Source organism: Jaculus jaculus, chromosome 4 (genome assembly GCF_020740685.1).
Source record: "Jaculus jaculus isolate mJacJac1 chromosome 4, mJacJac1.mat.Y.cur, whole genome shotgun sequence".
Lineage (NCBI taxonomy): Eukaryota > Metazoa > Chordata > Mammalia > Rodentia > Dipodidae > Jaculus > Jaculus jaculus.
The window spans coordinates 140,829,915-140,855,062 of NC_059105.1; the positions used below are offsets into that span (position 1 = coordinate 140,829,915).

Here is a 25,148-nt window from a genome sequence, read left to right on the forward strand (position 1 = left end):
AGAAAAGAAAACTATCGGCCTATTTCCCTAATGAACATAGACGCAAAGATCCTCAACAAAATTCTCGCAAACCGAATCCAACAACACATCAAAAGCATTATCCACCTTGACCAAGTGGGATTTATCCCAGGAACACAAGGGTGGTTCAACATACGAAAATCTGTCAATGTAATACACCACATAAACAAGCTTAAACATAAAAATCACATGATCATTTCGATAGATGCAGAAAAGGCCTTTGACAAGATACAACATCACTTCATGATCAAAACATTGGAGAGAATCGGCATGGCCGGTTCACATCTTAATATAATAAAGGCAATATACAAAGCTCCAAAGGCCCAAATAATTCTTAATGGAGAGAGACTGGAGGAATTCCCATTGAGATCAGGAACAAGACAGGGATGTCCTCTCTCACCTCTGCTTTTCAATATAGTTCTGGAAGTCCTAGCCCAAGCAATAAGGAAGGAGAAGGAAATAAAAGGGATACAATTTGGAAAGGAAGAAGTTAAGTTAGCTCTATTCGCTGATGACATGATTGTATATGTAAGAGACCCGAGAGACTCCATCCCAAAACTCCTGAAGGTGATTAACTCCTATAGCAAAGTAGCAGGATACAAAATCAATGCACAAAAATCGGAAGCATTTCTGTATGCAAATGACAAAGACACAGAAAAAGAAATAAAGGACATAGTCCCATTTTCAATAGCAAAAAATATAATAAAATACCTTGGAATAATGTTAACCAAGGAAGTAAAAGATCTATACAATGAAAATATAAAAACTCTCAAAAAAGAAATTGAGGAGGACTTGAAACGATGGAAAGACCTCCCATGCTCCTGGATAGGCAGAATTAACATTGTGAAGATGACAATCCTACCAAAGGCAATATATAGATTTAACGCAATTCCAATTAAAATCCCTACAATGTTCTTCACAGACATAGAAAAAATGATCTCAAATTTCATATGGAAAGGCAGAAGGCCTCGCATATCCAAACATATCCTCAGCAAAAGAAATACCTCTGGTGGCATCACCATACCCGATATAAAGTTATACTACAAAGCCATAGTAATAAAAACAGCATGGTACTGGCATAAAAACAGGAGTATAGACCAATGGAATAGACTTGAGGACCCGGATTTATGGCCAAGCAACTATAGCTACTTGATATTCGACAAAGGCCCAAACAATATAGACTGGAAAAAAGAAAGCATCTTCAACAAATGGTGCTGGACAAACTGGATAACCACATGCAGGAAACTAAAACTTGATCCACACATTTCACCATGCACAACACTCAAATCCAAATGGATCAAAGACCTCAACATAAGACCAGAAACTCGAAAACTACTGGAAGAAAATTTAGGAAGTACTTTCCATGATATAGGAATGGAAAAAGACTTCCTGAATAAAACCCCAGTGGCTCAAGTTCTTAAACAGTCACTCAACCATTGGGATCATATGAAGCTGAAGAGTTTCTTTACAGATAAGCATATAATAAACAAAGCCAATAGAATACCCACAGAGTGGGAGAAAATATTTGCAGGTTATCCAACTGATAGAGGCCTTATCTCTAGAATTTACAAAGAACTGAAAAGTCTAAACAATAAGAAGACAAATACCCCACTCACAAAATGGGGCACAGAGTTAAACAGGCAATTCACAGAGGAAGAGATACAAATGGCAAACACACACCTAAGAAAATGTTCATCATCCCTAATCATCAGAGAAATGCAAATTAAAACAACTATGAGATTCCACCTTACCCCAATAAGGATAGCCAACATCAAAAGGTCAAATGAAAATAAATGCTGGCGAGGATGTGGAGAAGCAGGGACACTCATTCACTGTTGGTGGGAATGCAGGATGGTACAACCACTTTGGAAAGCAATATGGAGACTCCTGAAAAAGCTGACTATAGAAATACCAACAGACCCAGTTATACACTTACTGGGCATCTACCCTAAAACCTTCAAATCACAGGCCAGAGAGATTTGCTCAACCATTTTTGTAGCAGCTCAATTCGTAATAGCTAAAAGCTGGAATCAACCCAGATGTCCATCACTAGAAGGATGGATAATGAAGATGTGGTATATCTACACAATGGAATTATACACAGTAGTAAGAAAAAATGACACAAAGAAATTTGAGGAAAAATGGTTGAACCTGGAACAGATCATTCTCAGCGAACTTACCCAATCACAGAAAAAAAATCGACACATAGTCTCACTCATCTGCAGTACATAACCTGAATTTGCCCAAGATGCCTTACATACCCAGCAAGTACCTCATGGACTAGACAATAAGATGGATGGGAGGGCGGGGAGGGAATCAAAGGGTGGAAAACAGTAATCCGGACCCAAACGGCAATGGTACCATAAAATTCTACTTCCTAAAAGACAGACCAAATGACTGAACCTTCACTAGTCCCTTACAGGAAACACCTGAACCACAAGACACTGGAGAGGGTAGGATCAAGACTGACCTAAATCTCCTACATCTTCCTTCCCTCCCTCTCCCCCTCTCCCCTCTATCTCTCTCCTCTCTAACTCTTGTATATTAGTTATCTTTTTCCTCAATTTCTTAGTGGACACTGACCTGTAACCCCCACTTCCAGCTTGGGTCTACAATCCACAATGAGCTTTTGATCAGAGAAACCTACAAGGTTTCCCAAAACAATGACAGACTTCTGTCAGAGTACTTGATGACCCACCAAAGGCCAGTGGTAAGACCCTATTGCTGAAGACTCCATACGCAGCTGACACACAAAATGGAAAGACATGGCTGGAAGCCAGGAGAGAGTCAGTCCCCAGACAGTCAGCATGTCTAGTGCCAGAAGGCGCTACATAGGCGACTGGGGGAAATGACCAAGATCTGTCCAAGCAACACATTGTTTAACCTAATTAGCAACAAATAACCGGATGTGATGCCCACACAAGTGCAATAGTGGTACACAGCCATGGTGAGGAATCAATTGCTCTTGATTTGGCTAACTGATCCACTCAGTGGTAGTAGACCCTTAGCTGGAGCTGGGAAACAAGTCAGAACCATACCCAAACACAAGCCCACTCTACAATATCAAGCTACCATCAATCACAGGGTATAAGAGGGCCTACACCTATCAAACTGTCTATCAAAAAAGTAAGTGTTATCTCAATTTTCTGGGTGCTAATTTACTCTCCGTTGGAGAATCTGCTTCTCTTTTCCAGATAGATGCAGATCCTAAGAAGAGAGCTGCCCCAACATACCTCAGAAGGGGCCCAACTGAAACTAAGGACAACTGGCAAAATAAGCAAGGGTGATGTTTTCCTGTGAACTGGATACCAGCACAAAGGGGAAGGAGATCAATGCAGAGAAAAATCAACTCCTACCAAATCAGAGAGCCAGAGCCTCAGAGGCCCCCAACACCTCAGCACTGAAGCAGACCAAAAATGAATCCAACATGGCTCAGGGAAATCTTGTGGAAGAGGGGGCGGAAAGAATGTCAGAGTTACATGTTGGGTCATGATTTTCAGAGACATTTATCATACTAATAACTGGGGGCTAACTCCACAATGCACGACCCATTTTCAATAACAAGGAGGGTCTAATGGGAGGGGGTAGATCACAGATGAGCCTAAATAATGGTACCAAACTGCCTGTATTTACTGAAAAGAAAACTAATAAATTAAATTAAAAAAAAAAACAAATTATAAATGTTTAAAGACATATATATATATATATATATATATATGAAAATTATCTTAATTTGAAATTATACCATTTATACTTATGTTCAAATAATACATGGTGTTTCATAAATATGTAGAATTTTATGTTTAATAAACAATATAGAATTTGATTTTTCCTATGTAACATATATTCTTGGAAAAATACTTCCAAAATCTCAGATATAAAACTTTCAATTTCTCTGATATATACACATACTTGTTACCATTACTATCTATTGTGTGTGCTCAAAATACTACTTTTAAATATTGCAAACGCTTTGTGTTCATCTATTAAAAAAAAAAAAAGTTACTGGAAGTACCTTTTGGAGAGAGGAGTATCTTTAGTAGAATGGGAAAGGGAGGGGACCAAAGAGAGGACAGGACTAAGATCAAATTAAAGTATGTTCATGTGTTAAATTTCTTAATTAAAAATTTTACAAAATGGTATATATTTTCATGTCTTAAATCAACTGAAAAAACATAATAATTTTTGTTTTCAAATATGCCATTTTAATGTGTTTTAATTTTCAATAAATAGTGATAACTGTATGATATAAAGCAACTAAGTCAATACATGTCTTACTATTTTATGGATTTTAGGAGGAGCTAGAGTTTAATGTCACATAAACTAGGTATCCTACAAACATCTTTATAAAAAGATGGTTTGCATTTCTGAAAGCTTCCCAATGCATTAAGAACCAACTTTAAGTAATTTAGTGACTAACTTCTTCAAGTTAGATAGCTATCAACATAGTGCTTATCTTGAAAGTAGCATTTCTTAAATATTTTTCACTTTTGACCCCATTGACCCTATACGTACTTTTACAAGATATACAATTCAAATAGTGACTGATAATAAATCATAAATAAATTCATTTCTGAAACAAATCTTTTGTATGTATATAAATTTACCATTTATTCAAAATGAAATAAATCTGCTTGCTAATGAGATAGTTGCAATTGCTTTTGCATAAAGAGTGTAATAGTGGCTAATTATTTGATATTGTAGGATTTAGAGTAACTTCAGTCTTTTACAGCTGACAGACATTTCCACTTGATAATTTTGAGAGATTACATGGGTGGATGGACCTGATCAAAGCATGGTATATTCCCACATTGAAATTCACTGAATCCTATTTGTCCCACTATTACAATAAATAACAAGTGTGAAAAAAATTTTTAAAAAGAATGCCACTGTGCATAGATTTGTAGAAAAAGATGGCAGAGATACACTTCAAACCAATTCAGAAGTTGTTGGAAATCTGCTTTACTCCATCCAAGTCAAAATTCATTTCATGATATTTTCTGAAACTCAAACCAGCACTTCAAACATTCAAATGTTACAGAATCTAAATGCATAGTAATTTGATACATGCTGAGGAATTACTCTAGGGAAGTATTCCATGTTTTATTTTCTGTTATTAAAATGCTATGTTTTCATAAGAGCAGAAAACTTTGTCATGCACAGTACAAGCACTGAAGTTCAGAACAAACAGTGTGCTTGTCCCTGAGCCACAGAGTTTCAGGGAGCATTCAGTGATTGGCATTGTGCAATGTGATGGAATGCAGAGTGCAACATGTGCACATTGTATGTTCAGAACCAAGGCCACCGTGAAGTTGTGCCATGCAACATGGGAAAGCACAGCTAGAAACATCTTGGATACAATTGAATATTTGATCAGAAACCTCTCAGTTTTGCCAATTTTTTGTGACCTTCACTTTGTTCCATGACCCTTTATCAGGTCACAGCCCACACTTTAAGAATCTGGGCTCAAATATCAGACAATAAAACACTAAAGAAATCAGACATCCATGAATTAAAATCTTTCAGCATTTAGGCATTGTAAGATAACCTTCTGAGACATAACTTCTCAGGAATACCACTTCTTTTTTTCTTTCTTCTCTTTTTCTTTTTATTATTTTTATTTTTATTTTATTTTTATTTATTTATTTATTTATTTATTTATTTATTTATTTATTTTTGAGGTAGGGTCTCATTCTAGTCCAGGTTGATCTGGAAATTCAAACTCACAGTGATCTTCCTACCTTGGCCTCCTGAGGGCTAGGATTAAAGGTGTGCCCCACCACACCCAGCCTAATGAGAGAGAGAGAGAGATAGGGATACCATGGCCAGTAGCCACTGCAAACAAATTTCAGACACAAGTGCCACCTTATAAGAGTAGCTTAAGTGGTTACTGGGGAGTTGAACCTGGGTCCTTAGCTTCACAGGCAAGTACCTTACTCACTTAGCCATTCTCCATCCCTGGTATCCTATTTCTATCACAATGCACATGAATGTATTATTTGAAAATCATGGATTATTTTTGTTGTTTTTACATAATTGTTGGGTCAAAATAAGCATTAAATAATGTAACTATGTAGCTATTCTAAGATATTTTATATTTTATCAAGTTGAGTCTTTTCTTCCAAGTCTTTGAATTTGTCAAATATATCAAACCTAGTGAAGTAACTTGCCAATGATGAAAAATATGAGTTCTACTTGTATTCTCTCATATGCTACATTCTTATGAAAGAACATTTTTGAGATGTCATAAATTTAATTATAGAGTCTCAAAGAAAGGATGTAGAATTGCTATGGAAGCTAGTAAATTAACATCTATGGGCCAAACCAACAAAATAATGTTTCACACTCCTAAAACCATATTGAAACTTTGACCTTGACCCCTAGCAGTTCACTACTGGACAACACATGAACGTTCTAAATTATTAGCAGTCTTGAGTTTAGCTGAGAAAGACTTCTTTGTGGATGGTTCTACCCCAAACTTGTTTTTGCCTTTTATATATAGACAAAGTCAGCCTAATGTAAATAAGTTATGCTATCATTTCCCAAATTGTCATTATACAAATTCTCTTTGTTGTCATGCCAGTAGAGGTATATCCAAATGCTGTCTAGCCTTGCTGCCAGCAGAATGCTGGAGAAGTCACCTCAGGACCTGGTCCTTTTCTGGACAGCATCTGTAACAGCTTCATATACCTCTTATTTCAGGCAACTCAGTCTCATGAGCTTCAGTTTAACAGTGTCCCTATTAAATGTTAAACCCCTCTGTGCTTTATTTCAGAGCTTCCTTCCAGCTCCACTGAGAAACTCTCCCAGTTCACACCATTTAATGATCCACACAAATTCTGACTCTTTGTTGGTCTATAGCATCTTGCACCCACCTTACCAGAGGCTAACCATATGTGATCCCTGAATGTCATGTGGCAGTTAACTGTGCTTCTCTCCCTTGTTCAAGACAGTCAAGACAGGTTTTTTTTTTTTTTTTTTGGCCTTAAATGCACAACACAGATATATATTTAAAGGCTGTCAAACTCAAATTCCTTCTGCTAGGATGATTTTCACTGTTTTGTCTTTTCTCATGTAAGTTGCAGCTCTATGCAAACAGGCCATGCCACTAGGCTCTAGGCTCTATGTCAGAGAGTTAGTGTTTACCTCTCAAGTCCCAAACTTGAAAATATCTTCATAGCACCCCTATTACTTGAAATTTCTACATTTCCTTATTTAGCCATGCATTATTTTATTTTCTATATTATAACGGCAGGAATGTAGCTCTTTATATTTATATTTGTACTTAAATCCCTAGCAACTTAAATGGTCACAGGCTAGAAATATTTGTCATCAGTATAAGTGATATCCAATAAAATGAGTTTAAAACCATCTTATGACATATCATAAACAATAAAATATTTCCAAAACATTGAATAAACTATTTTAAGAGCACCAAATTTAAATTTAAAGTGTATGTCACTGGAATATATAAAACAGTATCTAGGTTTACATTATATGAACTTCTAATTGAGTTGCTAATATGTTTTCCTGATATATAGTGTATTGTTGCGCCCCTCCCGCCAGCAGGAAGAACAACAACAACAGGATTCTTCTCAAGCACACTTTATTGGGAGCTCCAGACTGAAAGAGAGAAGGACCCTGACCCTACAGAGCCCCAAGCTTATATACTAGTGGTCAGATGATTGTGCAGTGTCGTCTGATTGGCTTAAGTCTCATCAGTTGACTATGCATCACCCAATCGGGATAGGTGAGCAGCCATGTTAGGATAACATCATGTGCTCATGCACAGACAATTAGGATACAAAAGCAGTAAACAAGCTGACACAGCAAAGCCTGATAAAGCCAGCAAGGCTTCCCACAGTAGCTGACACAGCAAAGCCTGATAAAGCCAGCATGGCTTCCCACAGTTTCCCCTTTTAAAATTGTTTTGAACCTCAGGATACCCGATCCAGGACCGGCCCTCATGATGGCCAGTCCGATCAAGGGTAGAGCCCAAGACCAAAAGCCTGCTTCAGCACCTTCCCGAGTGCAATGGAAAAATCCCTTCAGGGTGCAAAGGCTGCTCATGCAGGAATGTAAGCCTTCCAAGGTGCAATGACAACAAGGTCACTTGGTGTGCAAAGGCCTTACAGTAAGCAGGGTGGAACTAACCATTTTGCAGGCTTGCCAGCCACACTTGTGGAGATGCTCCTTGATCCAAAGCTATAAGTGCCTGAACAGTCTTTATGTTATCCTGGTGACGTTGTCGTCTGATTCGACAGATAAGCCAGAGACAGAACACCATACCACACAAAAGGGCTGCTCCAAACATAGCCACCCCCACCCATTCCTTAAAGAAAGAAAATGCAGAAGATAACCAAGAAGTAAAATCTCCCAAAGAGATTGGCTCCAAATGAGTTCCATTCAGCTGTACAATCTGGAACAGTAACTTCCGAGATAGCTGCTCTCCTTCACGCGTCCAGTTTCCTGCCAAAAATTCAGCTAGCTTGCGACTCTGATTAAAAGAAGCAGTAAAATTAAATTGCAAAGGAGTAATACACAAATGTTGATACTGAGACACACATCCAAGTTGTATTATTTTATATAATTTCTCTACTTGATTCTGCACCAAATCTACTCTTTGATTGACTAGATGAATACCAGCAAGAAGGTGTGTATTAATTGCTTCTTGTGTTTCTAATGCTGTAGAAGTCTTTTCTACTATATTATTAACAACTTCCACAGTTTGGGCCTGAGATGTCATGGCAATAGCAGCAGTAGTTGCTGCTGCAGCTGAAATGACGATGGCGGAAATGATTGCTGCAGTAATACCAAAATCTCTTTTATGACGAATAAGTCCTACTAAAGGAAAGGTATTTGGATCCGCCTCTACTGGAATGGGGACAAAAGTAGGTAATTTTACTATTAAAGCTAGATTAACTCTAGCATTCCAGCACTCTGCAAGCCAACATGTGATATTTCTACAATCTATCAAAGAGATGTTAGTGCTAACATTTGCTGTCAGAAAAAAGAATGGAGCTTGTACACAAATTGAGGCTGGATTAAAGCTACTATTAATCCATTGGTGATTTTTATTTATGTCTTTAATATAAATTTTATCATTAATATTAACTCTAACTGCTGAAACATTCCATAATGCATGTTTAGTTCCCAATAATCCTGCTAAAGCTGACACATCTGCCATTGCACCGGCCTCATTGGACAGAAGCCATTTATACCAGGGCCAACCAGCACTATTACTAAGAGTATCCTCTCCTTTACTTTTAAATTGGTAACGCCTTAATGGAGGGGTCATTTGAAATCCCTGTAAGATCTGTTTCTGGATTTTATCTGAACTCTGACATGGAGTAAAAATCGGAGGAAATGCATAATTAGGTTCACACCAGGGAGCACCTTTTACATTACTAGCATATATCTTAAGATTGGGCTGTCTAGAAGGGACAGTCACTTCACTCTGTATCAATAATGTGGTAATATTAACATTTGTAACATTACCTCCCTCTCCTGACCCATTTTGTTTTTTCTTAGTAATCTGAGTTAAAGTTGCAAGTATTATACTCATATCAACTTTAGACTTTTCTAATGGGTCCTGCCAAGCACTAAGATTTTGTTTTTGTAATACAATACATGGGGGAGCTAGGTTCTTATTACCCTGGAAAAAACACAAAGTGCCATTCAGATGAAAAGAAGTTTGATTATAAATTGTTGGTGTTTGCATAGGATCCCTGATGCAAGGCATTTCCCCTTGGCAAGATGTGGAAAATAGAGTAGGTAAGACACTAGAATATGAATGAACTGGCATAGGGACAGGCCATGTTCTGGCCACAGCCCAAAACTGCATCTTAATTCCCTTTATCATCATCGGCAGGAACAGGCTCAGGATCATCAGTAGTAATACGGAGGTTGTCATTCCTTGTTGTCTCATGACGCACGATTCGAGTCAACCGCTCTGGCACCCAGATAGGATCAGCTTGGCCCGGTGGAAAAACACAAACAGCTCCCCTGGATCTGGCTATAACTGGATCCGGGCCTTTCCAGACATTTTCAAGTACATCCTTATATCCTATAGCTTTATGATATCTATTATTGGTATTAGGATCCTCAAAGACTGGATAAGCACTAGCCAGCTTTTTCCAAGTATCTGGTTTTATCAGACTACATCCGGATGAAGGACGTGCCCCAAACGGAAGTCGGCCATCTTGTTGTTTACACTTTTTACTCATAGAAGCATAAGCTGGAGGAGAAGCAGAGACGCCATCTTGTCTGGGTCTAGAACACTCCCGACCACATTCAGTCTCTACTTCCTCAAAATCCTGTTCTTCCTCTGGAGTTAATTCTTCTCCCTCAGATTCACTAGAACTTTCTATATATAAATTTGCAAGTTCCATTAAATCTGGATATAACTTAGGACCTGAATTTGGCCCTTCCTTTTGTGATTCATTTTTATTCTGTGCACTTTTATTCTGTTCTATTTGAAACCTAGGTTCTCCTTTTATTTTAACCTTTTTTTGTTTTCCCCTTTTACTTTCTTCAGACTCTGACATACTATCTTGATGATGTGCTAATATGCGTTGACCTTCCCTGATCACTTCTTCACAATGTTTGTCCTCCAAACAGGATCGCACCAAACGCCATAAGGGCTGTGTACCTGCGCGCAACTTTCGCGTTTCTGACTCACGGTCAATGTCTCTGCCTAATTTATCCCAGCAGGTCAAATTTAAACCTCCAGTCAGCTCAAACCAAGGCGCTATCATAGCCACTTCTTCCAAAAACCCTTTAAGAGTTTTATCTGAAATCTTAAGTCTACGTTGTGTTAGTACTTCCTGAAGTGGCTCCAAAAAGGTGGAGTGGTGTTGTCCCATTTTGCAACCTTATGTATGTTACTTAGAGATCAGTTACAGGCCAAAACTTATCATATAGCACCAGGGGAACTTACCGGTACCGCCGCTCCGTGTGTTGAGTTCTGAATCCTCCCTCGGAAGTATCCTCAGGGGTCCTCTCAATTGGCCGTTTGTTGACAAGTTCCCGGGTTTCGGCACCACTTGTTGCGCCCCTCCCGCCAGCAGGAAGAACAACAACAACAGGATTCTTCTCAAGCACACTTTATTGGGAGCTCCAGACTGAAAGAGAGAAGGACCCTGACCCTACAGAGCCCCAAGCTTATATACTAGTGGTCAGATGATTGTGCAGTGTCGTCTGATTGGCTTAAGTCTCATCAGTTGACTATGCATCACCCAATCGGGATAGGTGAGCAGCCATGTTAGGATAACATCATGTGCTCATGCACAGACAATTAGGATACAAAAGCAGTAAACAAGCTGACACAGCAAAGCCTGATAAAGCCAGCAAGGCTTCCCACAGTAGCTGACACAGCAAAGCCTGATAAAGCCAGCATGGCTTCCCACAGTGTATATATACAAACAAACTTAAATATTAAGTATTCTTGTGTAGTAAATTTACTAAATCATTGATAACTTAAAACAAATAACCAAAAATCTTCAGTACTTGAGAGATGGCTTAGTCATTAAGAGTGCTTTCTGCTTAGGAATGAGGGCCTGAGAAAGCCTGGAACCATGGAGTTCTATTCACCAGAACTGAAGCAAGTACTTGGGTGTGGCCACATGCCTATAACACCACTGTGGGAGCAGAGACTGGGCAATCTCTCGGGCTTGCAAAATTGCCAAAATTCTAGAATCAGTGAGGAGAATCCAATCCCAGGAAAAGTGTGGATTAGGAATGGGGGAACACCCAACTTTCACCTTTGGCCTCACAGTGTTCATGAGGAGCCGTTGCTACATGCAAGTACACAAATGTATGTGTGTATGCCACATCACAACTACTATGCACACGCACACATCTTTCATATATGTATATAACTCATAAAATGTTAATTCACTCATTTATGACACTTTTGTATTGCAAAAGAAAAGTATTAAAAAGTATTCGTATAATTCAAATAAAAATACAAGAATGGATTAGAAAAAATTGTATCTTACAGTAATGTTAACTTTTTTTTTTTTTTTTGGTTTTTTTGAGGTAGGGTCTCACTCTGGTCCAGGCTGACCTGGAATTAACTCTGTCATCTCAGGGTGGCCTTGAACTCATGGCAATCCTCCTACCTCTGCGTCCCGAGTGCTGGGATTAAAGGCATGCGCCACCATGCCCGGCTAATGTTAATATTTTATTTTAATCAGGTAATATAAGAATATATGATCAGAGTGATATTTAAATCTTTCAACAAAATCCAGAGGTTTCATACTTCCATGTAAAAGATTTTTTTTTAATACTCAAATTTCAGCACATGGGTTTTATCTGATAGCTATAGTATAGACTTGAGATATTGAGTGAAAACGTAGAATGTTTATTTTATAATGATTTCTTTTCTCTCACATTATCCCATAACAAAAAGCCATATTTAAAACTTTGAAATAAAAAAAAAAAAACAATTCCATATGTAACATTTCTTCTCACATTGTCCTTTATTTTATTTTATTATATATATATTTTTTTTGTGGGGAAAAGAGGTTTATTTTGGCTTACAGGCTCAAGGGGAAGCTCCATGATTGCATGAGCAGAGAGGGTGGACAACAGAAACAGAGTGCCCAACCCTGCAAGGTGAAATTGGCTATAATACCCATAAGCCCACCCCCAACAATACACTGACTCCGGAAGGCTTTAATTTCCAATTGCCATCAGCTGAGGAACATAGCATACAGAACAAAAGTTTATGGCAGACACCAGAATCAAACCACCACATTCCACCCCTGGCCCCCATAAACTGATAACTGTACCTGATGTAAAATGAAATGCATTCATTCAACTTTAAAAGTTCCCATAGTTTTTATCCACCCTAATGATATTCAGATATCCCCATAATCCAAGGTCTTTTAACTGAGCCATAATACCAATAAAGAAAGAAAAAAAAAAAAAAACACCGATAATGGCACAGAATAAACATTCACACTGCAAAAGATGGCATTGCGCATAACAAAGAAATACTCAAGTAATACATAATTTAAAACAGGTCAAACACCAAACTAGCTCCAAGTCCAACAACTCTACTTAGTGACAAATCTCCCACCCAGCCCAATAACTAACCAGCAACAAGTCTCTGAACTTCCAATTCCATCCCTAAAGATAGGCTACTCACAGTCCTGGAAAACTTCATCAGGGTCAGCAGCTTTCCTTAGCAGCCTTCTCATGGTCACAGAATCTCCACTGGATGTCCACTGCAATACACAGTTCATCTTCATGGCTCCATTGGGTCTCCATAACGGTGTCCAGCAAACCTGCTTCACACTGCTCATGGCCTTTTCCAAAACAAAACCATTTTGCAAACTCAATGACCCTCTCCGATATTTCTTATACTCCACAATACCAAGTAGTGTGCCAACTTGTTAATCCAGAGGGGAATAAATCAGATTTTGAAGAACAGGACACTCCTTAAGTTCTCAGACCCCTTCAAAATAGTCTACATTCTTTCTGTTGCCCCAGTGTAGGTTGGCTGGCCCAACCTCAAAGGTTGTAATATCTCAAAAATTTTCAGGTGAATGGGCAACAGTTTAAGCCCAAAGATTTCTTTCTTTTTTTTCTTTTTTTTTCTTTTCTGTGCCATATCCCTCTACTCATACCAATCCTTTTCTCTGCAATGCAACCCTGCACAACTTCTCCGGACACGGGCATAACAGCAAACTTTTCACATATACTGCCAGCCCAATCCAAACAAAACTCTTTCTCACCCTCATAAGCCAAAGCTCACAGTCCATAGTTCTTATTGCATTCAGGTCTTTCAACTCTGACCAGAATAGTCCAGCAAGCTGTACTTACAGCACTGCAAAGCATCTTAGGCCAAGGTTTCAAATCCTTCCACATTCCTCTTGAAAATCATCTCCAAAAGGCCAAAGCTACACAGGTGTCTTGCAGAAATTCCACTCCTCGGTACCACTTTACTGTTGCAGTCAGGTCCTCATTGCAGTAGAAATTCCCCCAACCAAGAGCAGCTTATGGGAAAAAGAGGTTTATTTTGGCTTACAGGCTCTAAGGAAGCACAACGAAAGTAGGGGAAAAACAATGACATAAGCAGAGGATAGACATCACCCCCAGGCCCACATAAGATGGACAACAAAAGAATGGGCCTCCCATTGTTCTTTAAATAGAAAGCTAACTGGCAGTATGATACCTCTGTCAAAACCTGATACACACACACACACACATTCTCCAGCATATGATTATGAGCTCTTTTTGAAAAAAATTTTATTTATTTATTTGAGAGCGACAGACACAGAGAGAAAGACAGATAGAGGGAGAGAGAGAATGGGTGTGCCAGGGCTTCCAGCCTCTGCAAACGAACTCCAGACATGTGTGCCCCCTTGTGCATCTGGCTAATGTGGGACCTGGGGAACCGAGCCTCAAACCGGGGTCCTTAGTCTTCACAGGCAAGCGCTTAACCGCTACGCCATCTCTCCAGCCCATGAGCTCTTTTTTTTTTTTTAATTTAATTTATTAGTTTTCTTTTCAGCAAATACAGGCAGTTTGGTACCATTGTTTAGGCTCATCCATGATCTACCCCCTTCCACTGGACCCTCCTTGTTGATGTAAATGGGTCATGCATTGTGGAATTAGCCACAGTTATTGGTATGCTAAATGTCTCTACATATCATGAACCAACATGTGACTCTGACATTCTTTCCGCCCCCTCTTCCACAAAATTTTCCTGAGCCATGTTGGGTTCATTTTTGGTCTGCTTCAGTGCTGAGGTGTTGGGAGCCTCTGAGGCTCTGGCTCTATGATTTGGTAGGAGTTGATTTTTCTCTGTGTTGGTCTCCTTCCCCTTTGTGTTGGTATCCGGTTCATCAGGAAAACATCACCCTTGCTTATTTCATCAATTGTCCTTAGTTTCAGTCGGGTTCCTTTTGAGGTATGTTGGGGCAGCTCTCTCCTTAGGATCTGTATCTATCTGAAAAAAAGAAGCAGATTCTCCAACAGAGAGTAAGTTAACACCTGGAAAATTGAGATAACAATTACTTGTTTGATAGGTGTAGGTCCTCTTGTACCCCATGATTGATGGTAGCTTGATATTGGAGAGTGGGCTTATGTTTGGGTATGGTTCTGACTTGATTCCCAGCTCCAGCTATGGGTCTCATACCACTGAGGAAATCAGTTAGCCAAATCAAGAGCAGTTGGTTCCCCACCATGGCTGGGTGCCACTATTGCACTTGTGTGGGCATCACATCAGATTATTTCTTGCTAATTAAGTTAGACAATGAGTTGCTGGGAGAGATATTGGTCATTTCCCCCAGTCACACATGTAGTACCTTCTGACACTAGACATGCTGACTTTGTGGGGACTGACTCTCTCCTGGCTTCCAGCCATGCCATTAAATTTTACTTGTCAGCTGCGTATGGATCTTCAGCAATAGGGTCTTACCACTGGCCTTTGGTGGGACATCAAGTACTCTGACAGAAGTCTGTCATTGTTTTGGGACGCTTTGTGGGTTTCTCTGATCAAAAGCTCATTGTGGATGGTAGCCCCAAGCTGGAAGTGGGGGTTACAGGTCAGTGTCCACTAAGAAACTGAGGAAAAACATAGCTAATATATAAGAGTTAGAGAAGGGGGGAGAGAGGGGGAGAGGAAGGGAAGGAAGATGTAGAAGATTTAGGTTAGTCTTGATCCTACCTTCTCCAGTGTCTTGTGGTTCAGGTGTTTCCTGTAAGGGTCTAGTGAAGGTTCAGCCATTTGGTCTGTCTTTTAGGAAGTAGAATATTATGGTACCATTGCCATTTGGGTCCAGATTACTGTTTTCCACCCTTCGATGCCCTCCCCGCCCTCCCCATCCATCCTATTGTCTAGTCCATGAGGTGCTTGCTGGGTATGTAAGGTATCTTGGGTAGATTCAGGTTAGGTGTTGTAGATGAGTGAGACTATGTGGAGATTTTTTTTTTCTGTGATTGGGTAAGTTCACTGAGAATGATCTGTTCCAGGTTCAACCATTTTTCCTCAAATTTCTTTATGTCGTTTTCTCTTACTGCTGTATAGAATTCCATTGTGTAGATATACCACATATTCGTTATCCATTCTTCTAATGATGCTGATTTCTAGGAATATAGCATGATGATCTGATATCATGCAGTCAATTATGTCGATTTTCCTAAATATGTGGAGGCAGTCTTTGTGATTCAGTATATGGTCTATGTTAGAAAATGTTCCATGGGCTGCTGAGAAAAATGTGTAGTCTGTGGATTTGGGATGGAAAGTTCTGTAGATGTCCATTAGGTCTAAGTGTTCTATGGTTTTGTTGAGCTCTCTTACTTCCCTGTTGAGTTTCTGTTTGGATGATCTGTCTATTACTGATAATGTTGTGTTGAAGTCCCCAGCTATGATGGTGTTGGTGGATATTTCTGTTTTATTGTCAAGTAGGTTTTGTTTTATGAACTGTGGTGCCCCTGTGTTTGGTGCATATAGATTTATGACTGTAATATCCTCTTGATGGATTGGTCCCTTTATAAGTAGGAAGTAGCTTTCTTTGTCTCTTTTGATTGCTTTTGGTTTGAAGTCAATTTTATCCGATATTAATATAGCTAAACCTGCTTGTTTCTTATTCCCATTTGCTTGGAATATTGTTTTCCACCCTTTCACCCTAAGGAGGTTTCTGTCTTTAGTGGTAAGGTGGGTTTCTTGAAGGCAGCAGATTGGGGGTCTAATTTTTTGATCCACTCTGTTAGCTTGTGTCTCTTGATGGGTGAATTAAGACCATTAATATTTAGAGTGATGACTATGAGATTTGATTTGATCCCTGCCATTTTGTGGTGGTAGAGGTGTGTTGGTGTTTTCATGGAATTTGAAATTGTTTGTGTCTACTCTGGGTTTGGTTGTTGTGATCTGCAGCTTGTAGGCATTTGTGTTTGGTTATTTGTTTCTTCTCTGTGGAGAATAGATAGATATAGACATATATGCTGATATTATATTAAAATATTTAAATTACCTGGAGAAAATGTTTTTATCTACTTATATATGCATCCAGGATCATGTATATGAACTCATGTAACGTTCAGAACAAAATTACATCCTATAATTTAAAGAGGTAAATACTGAATTTTTAGGAAGCAATATGGTCAACTTAAATTGTTAATATGATTATCTTTTTATTTCTTTTCTTTTCAACAAAGACTCTGTCTATACCAGACAGCTTCAGGTCACTGAGATAAATTGCCAGACCAGGCACATTATGAAGGAAGGGATTTATTGAAGCTTGCAGATACAGAGGAAAGTTCCATAATGGCAGAAGAAGCTGGCCTGCTTTTCCAGGTCCAAGCAGAGTGAGAAAAAGCCACAACACAAAAACCTGAAAGGCCATGCCACACACAAACACACTTAGGAATTCCAGGCAGAACTCAGCACTTTGCATATCTTTAGGTTGGGATTTCGAATCCCCCACACCTTGGGTATGGACCTTAAGATCCTTTCAGTGACACCTCCTCCAGGAAGGTGGCTTCAAATTCAAGAAGTTTTAGTAAATTCTTGAATGTATTGGGGACATTTATTCAAACTACTATAGTGTCCTAAGCTTTTTTTCTTTTACTTTAATTTAATTTAATTTAATTTAATTTAATTTAATTTATTACAAAAAGAAAGAGGGAGGGAGGGAGACAGAGAGATTGAGAGAGAGGGTGCCAGGGCTTCTAGCCATTGCAAACTCCATACATTTGATCCCTCTTGTGCATCTGGTTTATAAGGTGTTGCAGTTGGGTTCACATTGCTGGTAGAAATCACCCAACCAATAACAGCTTGTGGGAAAAAGAGGTTTATTTTATTTTGGCTTATAGGCTGCAGGGAGAAGCTCGATGATGGCAGGAAAATGACTACATGAGCAGAGGGTGGACATCACCCCCTGGCCAACATAAAGTGGACCATGGCAACAGGAGATTGTGCCAAACAGTGGCATGGGTAAACTGGCTGGCTATTATACCCATAAGCCTGGCCCCAACAATGCACTGCCTCTAGGAAGCATTAATTTCCAATTGCCATCAGCTGGGGAACCTAGTATCCAGGACACCTAAGTTTATGGGGGCCACCTGAATCAAACCACCACACAAGGATCCTAGGGAAACTAACCAGCTTCCTTATGCTTCACCAGCAAAGACCTTAACCACTAAGCCATCTCTCCAGCCCTATTTTTTTCTTAAAATATGTTGCAGTGTCCATTCTGTATATTTAAATATCATATCACATGCTATATCTATGTAACTTTGTCATAAAAATAAACAATATAAAAGTTAAAAGAAAAGAAATTATTAAAAGTAAAAGTCATAAGATTCAAAGAAATTATTTCATCAATGACCTAGAGAATCTTAACAGTGGGAGATGCCACTAGGAAACTCCATATAAGTGAAGGGAACCTATCCATTACACCTTTTACATAGTATGATCCCAAGATATAGATTGCCTGATTTTTTTTTTTCCCAAGGTCTATGCATATCAGTTTGGTAGAGTAGCCTTATGTGATATTCTAGACAAATCTGTATTATATGTGACACGCACAAACACACACACAACACTAAACAGCAATATTCCAAGGAGTGCTGTGACACAGTTAACATACTTAGTGTAAGATCATGCTGGCTGGAGGTTGGAAAGCAATATATCCATGAACCTTAGGTTTAGCAAAACATTTATGAGGAATGAAATCCCTGAATGCCTGGTTTCCCTTACTTATCTACAAAGACTTTTGGTGATGGACTCTTTAATTTTGGGAGAAGGCATTCTACTCCAATTTCAGGCACAGTTTGACAAGCTTCCCAATTCAATTACTAAATGAATAGCCACAAAATACAAAAACATTAAAGGTGGGCTTGAGAAACAAATCTTTCAAGATTGTACTTTGCATGGTAAGTAGATACTATGTAAATTGGTATACATTTAATATTATTTGCACATTAAGAGGCTTTCTGTCCAGAAAATCTATAAATATTAACTGAAATACAAATATGTTTAATCAAATAAATTGCTGAACACAAAGCAAAATGATTTTTGCATACATGCATTTCCTTCTGATAATTTACTATGTTAAAAATTGTTTTCAAATTTTCTATAGTCAACTTAAGTAAGTTTATAGAAAAAGGCAAATTCATGTGATATATTAATTCTAGAAATTTTGTACCCTATAGCTAACTATATTTCACATACATTTAATAATTAAGCATTGTAAAATTAGACTACCATAAATCTAAGACAACATAATTGAGAAGAATCAACATTCTAGGATGAAAATGTAAGAAATTAAAAATGTATTCTTCTTTTGAGTACAAAATATGGACACATTTCTACATTACAGCTAAGGGCAGAAAATATTCATAGCATATCTAGTGGGGAAAAAGTAAGTAAGCACTTATGGAAATATAATAGAAAAATTATAACACATTTAATGATACATTCCCCATTGACAGACTACTTATAAACAAAACAAAAATCACAGAAGATAAAAAATGGAAAAGCAAACATGTTGTAGATACAGATTTTCTTACTACTAGATACATTTGTTATTTACTACTTTTTTCATTATTTAAATATATTAAAATGACTAAATATTCTATAATAAAGGTTAACAAGTAATATCAACCCACATTAACCATATAATTCTTTATACAGCAATATTTTTACCCATAGGAGACCATTAATTTATTTCTAAAATTATTTCTCAAATAATTCAGTGCATACCATTCATATTAACACTAAGAAAAATGAGTATTGAGATGATGCTGGTGAATGAAAAGGATATCTTGTAGTTCATATGTTTTGGAACTGTTCATCAAAGAAAAGTGTTTATCTCATAGTGTTTGACATGGAATGACTGTTAATATCTTGTGACTATCCATGTCCAAGTGTATTGGACTGAGTTTGTTTTTTCTTCTATTTTCTGAGAAAATATGATCCATCCTTTATCTTGGTCTATCATGGAGCAGTGAGGTTTTGGATTTCCATTTTTCAAAGGAAATGACTGCTCCATTATTTTGTATGTAAAATTTATGTATCTATACACAATGAATCATTCAATTATGTACCAGGAATCAGTTGTCCAATGAAGACATCTGGTGAGTGGCTAAAAAATGAGATAAAAGAGGGTCAGAAAAACTTGTCTGACAGGTGCTGGCTCCTAGCTATGTCTGTCTGCTAATAGAAAGAAAAAAATCATTTAAAGACTAAGATGGAAAGTCTTTTACTTCTATAAAGTCAGGTAAAACTACCATCATGCATCATTAGCACTATGTTTTACCCCATGTTACTAATTTTATTTGGATCCTCTGTAATAACAAAGGATAAGATCCAAGAAATGAGATTTGTTTCCTAAATCATTTTTTTCAAGTATTTTCAAAATATAGGTAAACTTCCAGAAGGTCCTGAGAGTAGACAGTAAAGTAGACTTAAAACATGCCTACCATTGCTCAGGGAATATGGTGGTAGAGGGAGCAGAAAGATTCTAAGAATCATTACCCACCTCCCACATGCAATGATTGACAGCTGCTCTCATAACTCATAACCTACAACCCCATGGGGAATACCAGAAATCCAACTGAGGAGTGCTTTCAACTAGATAGGGACAGGGAGGAGGGAAATCATGGTACAAATTCTTGATGTGTCTCTACAAAGTATATACTTAATTATGTGTGTGTGTGTGTGTGTGTGTGTGTGTGTGTGTGTGTGTGTGTTGGGTATTTATAATATTAATAAGTAGTTAGTGGATCACTTATTTAGCTTTATCTTAAGACTATCACAATAGCAATTACATAAAGAGTTCACACTTTCTTGTTCCTGAAAGATCCAGTTAGATGAAATAAACTAAGGACGTTGAAAAATAAAAATGTAATTTAGAAACACACACACACATATGCCCTGGCCTGCGGGGAGTTGAACAAGGACCCAAGGAGAAGTTAACTTGAGTGGAAAAAGGCAAACAGACACAAGAAGGAGACCATGTTAGCCATTTGTAAAGGCCTCGAGATTTTATTTTTTCCACGTAGGTATATATAGGGATGTAGGGGGAAGGGGACATGGTCAGGGAAAGGCGTTGTAGGTGGAAGGGGACAGGGGACATGGTTAGGGCAAGGATCACAGAGTTACTGGTTAAATCGCAATGCCTTTGTTTCTTCATCAGCTACCAGCAGGATGGGGGAGTGTTCATCCAGGCGTACGATCTCATTGTTTCTGGTAGTTGAATATTAGGTGAGGAAGTAGAAACTTAACTTGCTATATGGCGGTTTGTGTTAACATGGCTGAGGTTTGGTTCATAGCTCCTAACATTTCCTCCCTTGTTTTATACAAAAAGAGGGGGAGGCCCACTTTGCAGTGGTGGGCATTAACCAACTGGGGGAGTAGGGACCCAACTCCTCCCATGAGGGTGTCTTTTTCCCACAATCTTTGGCCCTTGGTACCTTTTGGGGAGGGGTGGCAGGGCCTATGTGGCCGGAGAGCAAGGCACGGCCTTAGTAATAACAGTTATGGTACCAACCTCCATGCAAGCCAGGTATACCTCTCAGGGAATCCAGAGTGGTCAGATAGGGACCTTCCCCTGCAGTGCTTTGCCTCGCACCCACATTGTTGCCCATATCGCACACAATTCATTGTGAGCTGACATGCATAGGTCTGGATCCTCATGCAGCTCCCATAGGAAGGGTAGCTATTTGGCCATGACAGGTAGACTGCAGCAATAGCAGAGGTGTAGAGGACAGCAGTATAGTAAATGAGTACAGAATGTACGCAGTATAGTAAATGAGTACAGAATGTAAGATCAAGGGAGAGTGACAGCTGCAGGTGGTAGGTCTTCAGTGGCAACGCCTTGATCCGCCAGCTCCAGTCTGTGATAATGGAACTGTAAAGGCTACATCTTAATGGCTTCAATCTGTTGACATATAAAAGACATGATTTTATTTATAATAATGGGTCCAATTGTGAGTGAGAGGATTAAGATAAGTAGAGGTCCTTCCAGCTTTGTCCTGTTAGGAAAAAAGGGAGATTTTCTCAGGGAAGTGTTTCTTCCCTGGATATGTGAGACGTCATTTGAGGATCATCAGCCTGTTTTACAAGACTCTCTGGCAGCCATCTCACAGAATTTTCTTTCTTGTCAAACAAGCATATTGGTCCTTGGCCCCAAATGAGTACTAGGTCTGGGCCATTCCATTTTAAGGTTAAAGGATCTTTCCACATAGCTTCAGGAAAGGTATTTTTTTGTATTTGTGTGCCAAAAGTGATCAGCAGCTGAATTTCCCTGAGTATCAAGGGTTAAAAAGTTTAGGATAAACAAGGCATGATGAAGGATATTTCTTGGAGACTCTTTTATGGGATATAAATCCTTTGTTTTTAACTTTCGGAGGGTATGTTTAATAGTATATTATATATATATATATATATATATATATATATATATATATATATATATATATTTTTTTTTTTTTTTTTCTTTTTTTTTTTTCAGATGAGGACCATTGTTTGAGCACGAGGTTGTGCCCTAAAGTAGGGAATATGTCTTATGAGTTAATTTTGTTATAAGCACTGGACTTAAGATGCAAAAATTGAGACAGTTACTTTACATACAATAGAGTAGAATCTGGTCTTTTCTGAGCCAAAACAGCTAGCTAAATATTAATATAACCCTTGATAATTTTTTTGAAAGGAAAAACTTTATTTTACAACCAATGATTTTGGATTAAACTTGATAGCTATTGATTTTATGTACCACAGAAATTTTTATAAATATAAAACAATTTTATGTTTTACCCATGAATTAAATTTGATAAAACTTAAGCAAGCTATCCAAACATATTTTAGCCTGAAAATTAGTTTTCTTTTTTTGTTTCCTAAAGTTTTTAAATAGTTTAAAAACCTTTAACTTTAGGCATGGTGTTTAGGTTTAGCCTGAAAATTTCTTTTTTTTTTTTTATATCCACACACCTTTATTTATATACTTTAACATTCTGATGTAAGTACCACTCAAAAAGCATTTTAAACAAGTAATCATTGAAAAATTCCTCCCCAGTTCCTTTAATCAATTCATCTCACCCCATCATTAATTATCTTTCTTTTTCTTTTTATTTCTCTGAGGGGTTTCATCATTCCTAGAGGTAATGCAATACCAGGTCAATGCGAGGAGTGGACAGAGCAGGCTCCTATTCCAACTCCAAGCTCCAAAAATGCATTTAATATATTGTCCTCAGATAGAGGATGTATCAGATATTAAACTGATAAGAACAGATACTACACTTGATCTTAGCCAAAAGGCCAAGAAGCGATTAATTATCTTACTTATAAGGCTATTAAAAAATTACACCAAATTGATTAATCCTATCACTAACAGTAAAGTAGTCTGGCACGGGAGATTCTCCAGTGAGCTTGACATAAGCCTGTCCTCAAATTTAAGAACTCTCAGCCGCTCTTAGAGCATTTACTGGCTGTTGCATAACCAGGTTTATTGGTAGGAAGAGAGGCTAGATAGGAGGTCTTTGCCAAACCCGAATGGACTGTCGGGATTTTCACAGGGAGCTAGAGGCCTTCAGCCAATGCCAGAAGGTACCTCTAGCCAAGAGGCTTCAGTTGCCCTGTCGCTATGTTGCAATCCCACACTATGGCACCAACACAAAGTAAAAGGAAGAAAAGAAGTGCAAAAAGAAATCCCTCAGTTCTTGTGTCTTGTAAATCTGACTAAATACCCTTTACATGGTTTGCCTAGAAGTCTGTGTCGCTTGTCTTACCTTAGCAGATCTGTATCACAGGCGGGTTTTTCTGTGGTGATCATGGAGCAGATCTGTATTACAGGTGTATTGCCTGTAGTGATCTATGTGAACCTTCACTCACCCCCATTAGGGTGGCGGTCCAATGGCGAGGATGGCCAACCACTCCAGCGACACTCAGGTCACACTTCGGACCTTGAGCCCCACATTGGGTACCACTTGCCCCGGCCAGTGGGGGTGTTGAACAAGGACCTGAGGAGAAGTTAACCTGAGTGGAAAAAGGCAAACAGACACAAGAAGGAGACCATGCTAGCCGTTTGTCAAGCCTCGAGGTTTTACTTTTTCCACGTGGGTTTATATAAGCTTGTAGGAGGAAGGGGACATGGTCAGGGCAAGGAGTTGTAGGGGGAAGGGGACATGGTTAGGGCAAAGATCACAGAGTTACTGGTTAAACCACAATGCCTTTGTTCTTCATCAGCTACTGGCAGGATGGGGGAGTGTTCATCCAGGTGTATGATCCCATTGTTTCTGGTAGTTGAATATTAGGTGAGGAAGTAGAAACTTAACTTGCTATATGGTGGTTTCTGTTAACATGGCCAAGGTTTGGTTCATAGCTCCCAACACACACACACACACACACACACATATATGTGTGTGTGTGTGTGTGTGTGTGTGTGTGTATATATATATATATATATATATATATATATATATATATATATATATATATACACAATCATAAACATATACAACAATTAGTATATACACATACACACATATATAGGTACTTAACATTCTCACATTGGTCCATTTACTGGAAAACCATTAATTATGTAGTTACTGTATGCTGGTAAACTGTGACCTTGACACTCACTTTTAATTATGGGGCAAAAGTTTGCATTCTAAAGGTCATGCATGTTATAAGAAAACAGCCTCCTTGCAATACCACTTCTTATAAAGATATCTTAATTCATCCAACTTAATCAATAAAATGTGTTGTTTTTCTTTATTTTTTTCCACAATATACAGTGTGGTATATTCATCTCAAACTTTGAAAAACTCTGGACTCAAGAGTACACAGCCTCATTTACAATACTATCAGATGAATATGCCACAAACATGAATACATCTATTTAACAATTTCTAGAGGGTGTTCTACTCTAACAAAACCAGCAAATGTAAAAGCATGAATACAGAAGGTAAAGAGCTCACTATTCACTCCAGATGTCATGGCAATATGAGTTACAATTAAGACAGTGAGAAGCAAGTAAATGGCTTAAAATGGAGGCATTCTAGTGGTTTTGTTTTGTTTTGTTTTGTTTCAAGGTAGTGTCTCACTGTAACCTAGGTGGAACTGGAATTCACTGTGACTAAAGGCTTGCACCACCATACCCAGTTTATAGTTTTAT

General features: G+C 38.3%; 1 non-coding gene across 1 annotated transcript; it reads right to left on the bottom strand.

The window, feature by feature from the left end:
• Positions 1–23,111: 23,111 nt before the first annotated feature.
• Positions 23,112–23,302, bottom strand: LOC123460574. Its single transcript, XR_006637108.1, has one exon. It is a non-coding gene; the product is annotated as a U2 spliceosomal RNA (small nuclear RNA).
• Positions 23,303–25,148: the final 1,846 nt, after the last annotated feature.